Raw genomic sequence first — 5,266 nt, forward strand, 5'->3', positions numbered from 1 at the left:
GTACACATGGGATAAGTGTATCTAAAACCTGGGGTTTACTAGCTCTGTCTGTGCAATATATTGAGCCTCAGTTCTAGCTTGTTGAGTTATATTGTTAAAAATGTGGCCTGTGTTCTAAGCAGCATTCCACAAAGGGACCAGTTATAAGGCTGTACAAATGTGTGTGAAACGTGGCTGGAGTCTCAGTCACAGAAGGGGTGTCCAGGACTTTGTGAAAAGGGCTGAACTCTGGGGCGGTGGGGTGGGATGGGCTGAGGTGCATGTGTAGATAGGAGAGAGCAGCAGCAACAAGGTTGTTCAGAAGGTCATTGATTTGCAGAACTGTGATCGACCACTCTGGAAAAACATCCAGGAAAGGCAGCCTTTACACTTAACTAATCAGGTGTAGGTCAGAGCTAGATTTGGAAAGCTTTCTGCAAAGTGTGGGGCAACGTACCCCCTAAAAATAACTCCTGAGGGTCTGTAAGAGCAAAGCAGGAATGTGGATCTGTCTAATGCATGGAGGGACTGTGGGTTACAAGACCAAATGAAGGATTGCTTGTAAAATGCCTTATTTCAAACTGGAAAGGAATTTTAGTACAATAAAATGGGAGCAGTTGCACTCTGGTCTTGCCTAGTGTTTTCCCCTAGGGGTGCCAGGTGGGGATGTTGCCATGCAGGTGAGGAGCATTAAGCTCCTGGGTACCTGCTCTGAGCTGTTTGTGCCTCCAGCAAATCCTTGCTGGGGTGGGCAGGGACAGCGCTTGCAACTGGGCACCTTGAGGAGCTTTTTAAGCCTAAGCCTTTACATCTGCTCTAGCTTAAAACTAGAGCAAACACCCAAGGCAAAGGCTCCTTCCTCCTCTGCCTGCAGCACCTGTATGAAGTGTGGTTAATGCACAGCCCCTGCTCCTCTTGTGCAACAGTTTTGAAGCATGTCTCAACTTTTGGGTGAATGCCTAATAAATAGCTAAAAATTCTCCTTTGTGTCTCTTACCCCTTGGGAAACTCCTGCAAAATAACTCCAGCTAAGACCCCAGCGTCCAGGCTCATACACCTGGATGAGCAGGAAAAGGTTAACTTGGCCTTAAAAAAAAAAAAAAAAAAAAACTGGAGCTAGAGCTGACTTGCTGCTGATTATCCATGTTAAAGATATTCCCTGAGCAGCAGAGGGAGGAGACACCTCGTACATTATTATACTGCCTGGAGGGGCATTTCTGCAGCGGGGGCAGCCCCAGTTCTAGCTCCCTGCTCTGCTGCTCTCGGTTTGTGCCTGAGCCTGTATCAGAGCAGGTTTATGCTACGGGTGTGCGGCTACATCGGGGCAGGAGCTGATGGGGAAAGGCTCTGGGAAAGGCAGTTTTGGCCTAGAGCAAGAACAGCCCCGGGTGCTGCAGGCTGGGAGAGGCGCTGGAGCTGCACCCAGCGCACACGGTGAGGGGGGCCCAGGGCTGAGGCCAGCGCTTGTGTCTTCCACACGGAAAACTCTTAGGCAAGACCTGCTAGAAGCTCATCCTGCTTTCCCAGAAGTGCAAGGAACAGCAGCAGCAACAGAAAACATCCCGAACTCTTACTTTTCCATCGTACTTTATTTCACTTTTTCTAGAAAATTCCTCCATAGTTCCACAAATTTAACAAAAAGTTTAAAATTCAGGACAAACAATCCTGTAATGTATTACAAACATGATTTTTTTTTCCTTTTTTCCTTTTTTCATCTTGAAGTTAGTCTTGGGCCAGCTGAATTTCTTACAGCTGAGTGAAGAACGCACTTCCCAACCCAACTTTTAAAATCCTCAAGTGACAAGGTATTTAATACCTTGGCTCTAGGCAGAAATACAATTAAAAATTATCTAGACGTTGAAGTACTTACATTTTCTTTAGGAGTGCAAAACTCATCTCTTTAGTTTTTGATGGCTATTTCATGCCCCCATGAAAAGACCAATTGATTTTTTTTTTCTTTTTGTTTCCACCTTTTTCAAAGTAACACTCGGCCAAGGTGCACAATGGTTGTCTAGAGCAGTGACAGAAGCATGCGAGCGAGTGCCAGGCACCTGGATTAAAAGCAGCTTCCTTCTGCGTACACCGACCGTGCTATAGTGCATTCGAGAACGTTACCGTTGAAATTTGCTGAACCAGAGTGCCGGAGGTCTCTGCTTGGAGAGAACACGATGGGGCAAAGCTCCATGAGGGAATTGGTTATGTCTTGCCATCAAATAACGTTCCAGATCTGACGAAAACCAAACTGTGCCTGGATTGTTGCATCCGTTTTTTTTTCCTAGTTTGGATGCTGCCACCGCACGCAACAGTGTAGGAACGGGCGGCTGAATCATTGCACTTCCACGTACTCGGTCTGACCGTGACAGAGCCGCTCTCGTCACCAACGTGTCCCGTGTTCTTCAGGCGGGCGCTCTGGCGATGCAGCCAGCCTTCCTATCCTTTTTAATAGTACATGTCAGTAATCAAAGCCTCAAGGCTTAATACGTATCAGACCAAGACAACAGGAAAGCACCCTGGCCCCTCTTTTGCCCTTTAATACAAAGGCCAAGGACAAAGGAAAAGCTGCGTCCTAATCTCACCTCCACGTGATTCAATTCAAAGCAACTCTGAAAGCCTTCAGATTGACCAGCACTTGTTCATGCCTTCAGTAACAACATGAAGGACACTGAAAAGTAAGAGTTCTGTCCATTTTCCTTGGAAAGAAACCGTTATGGCTAGAAGTCAATTTTGGATTTTTTTTCCTTTTTTTTTTCCTTTTTTTTTTTTCTTTTTAAAACAATGCAAGTTACTACACATCCTCGAAGACCTGAAGCAATGCCGACGGCAGCACTGCCACCTCCTTCCTATTTTACAATACTCCATCCATGCTCTCAAGAGTGACACAAGAACAAACACTTTATCCACAAATACCTGTACATGGCATGTCCAGAACAGCATTCAGCCAGCCTACAGAGAATCTACACAGGGAACTCTTTCATATGTAACTAGAGGGGGACACAAGATGAGGCCCAAATTTGTCCATTCTTTGTTTGCAGAGTCATTCCTCGCGTGGTCCCCGATGCTACCACATACCCCAAAAAACAACAACTCTGTAGCACAACTAAGTACTCGCAAGAAACCTTTTAGTAACAAGTCAGCATGTGCACACACTGGAGAAGAACTATTGCTGGGGGAACAACTCTATCATTTCAGGTTTTCAAGGCAATTATAAACAGTCTAAAAAAATCCATGTGTAAAATACTTCTTATAAAACCAAACAAAATTCCCACCAATGCTCATTAGACTTCACGAATAAAGTTGGTTCCAGGGCAGGACGGTGCCACAGCCTTGGGCGAGAGCCCCAGGCGCTTCCAGCTAAGCTCAGCAACACCCTCCAGCGCCTGTTTTTGGACTAGCTGGGAGCAACACGCCGACGGGGATCTCAAAATGAGAAGGGGGAGAAGGGAGGTGCAAACCTCGAATCCCTTGTGCTGTAACTCTGGAAGCTACTTACAGTCCCGGAAGAAAAGGCTGTCCGTGCGGGTGACAGAAGCGGTGGTTCTGAGGGTAAGTTACCTGGGGAGGAAGAGGAGGCAAAAATCCTGGGAGACGCCGGCCTCGGCACGGCTAATCCCACGGCTCCTATTGCTCCGGGGCCAGGGCAGCGTTGGCTCGCGGGCCCCGCGGCCGGGGATGCTCCGCACGCTGGGGCTGCTCCGCAGGCCGAGCCCGGCGGCCGTCGCAGGCTGCTTCCTCCTCGCGCCGCCGCCAGGAGCTCCCCCGTCCGCGCTGAGGTAACTCGCGCGGCGCGCGCGCCGCCATCTGCTGAGGCGGCTCCTGCCCCGCCGTCCTCCTCCTTCTCATTGCGCGTCCGCACACGGCGCTCAGTCCAGGCGTGGCGTTGTCCATCAGGAGAGAAAACAGCTACAATCACTGCTGTGACAGGGCACGCACCCGGCATGAGCTTGATTTGTATATACAAGACACACGAAAGATGGTACAAAGAGACAAAAATTAACGGGAATCGGGTCAACATGACCCAACTCAAACAAGCTTATCATCATATTGCCACTTGTTGCAACACTTCCATGATAAAGAAAGGGGGAACCCAAAACAAGGGACCGCAGTTTCACAAGGGCTGGGGACAGCAAAGAAAGATGCTGCTCACCCGGCTCCCTCCCACAAGGGAGATTTAGGGACCTGGGTGCTCTGCCCGTGAGCAGAGGCCTCCTCTGACCCGCTGCCTTCCTCCTCGCTGCCAGCGGCCCACGCACATTTGGCAAAAGCTGACGTACTGATTGGAGAAACTGAGCGATTCCTTAAGAAAATACTGAATTTAGGACACAGTTTAATACAATTTTGATAAAAGGTACAGACTTCCCCCATGCCCGCCTAAACATACAGACAATACTTGAAAGTCAATACTAGTTTAACTAGAAATATATAAAAGATTCTGGATTAGTGTTTTCTGGTTCCTGCCATGTCTTGAATGGGCAGGGGGGAAGGAAGAGGGAGGAGGAAACAAACCTGAATTCACTTTTCTATCAGAGTTTTTCCAGGTGTGTCCCAAGATTAAAAGAAAAATATTCTCCCTTGTTTTGGTTTTCCCAGAGTACAGCCACTACTATAGGGGCCAATGTAGGAAAGATTCATCCTTGAGAACATAGAACAAAAACCAAGCACGTATTTTGGCAAAGTTATTAAAACACTGACAAATGAAAATAAGACAGGTGAGTCCCTTCCAGAGCACAAAATGCTTTGAAGATTGCTGTTCAGCGTTCAGACACTAAAAATCATCCACAAGAGGCATTTTAACAAACAAGTCAAATCTTATTAAGCGCCCTTCCCCTGCCATAGCCATTAAAAACATAACAGGAAAAAAAAAAAAAAAAAACACACCCTTAAAATCATAAGACCCAACTAGGCCCTTCTTATACATACAGTACATACATATATATAATATATATATAAAATATACAGCTTACAGTATTGTAGTCCTATTACAGTTAAAGCAGACTGAAAGGAGTGAGACTTTGTTTAGGAGCCTGGATCAGCAAACAAGACATCTCAACCTCCCCAAACGGGAGACAGCAGATTCTAGAGACCTCGTCCCAGGGCACAAACCATCTCTCCAGGAAGCTGAAATGTGGAGCCAGGTCCCGCTTTCCGCACGCGGAGCGAAGCCTCGTGGGAACCGGGAGCCCAGTTACAGTAGTGCTCTGTACCAAACCGCGCAGAACTCGCAAGCCATCGAAACGGGAGCCCGTTCGCTCCGGCGCCAGAGCGGCGGGACCCCGGGAAGCCTCCTGGT

Source organism: Tinamus guttatus, unplaced genomic scaffold (genome assembly GCF_059628265.1).
Source record: "Tinamus guttatus ecotype Peru unplaced genomic scaffold, ASM5962826v1 Tinamus_guttatus_pri_ptg000254l, whole genome shotgun sequence".
Lineage (NCBI taxonomy): Eukaryota > Metazoa > Chordata > Aves > Tinamiformes > Tinamidae > Tinamus > Tinamus guttatus.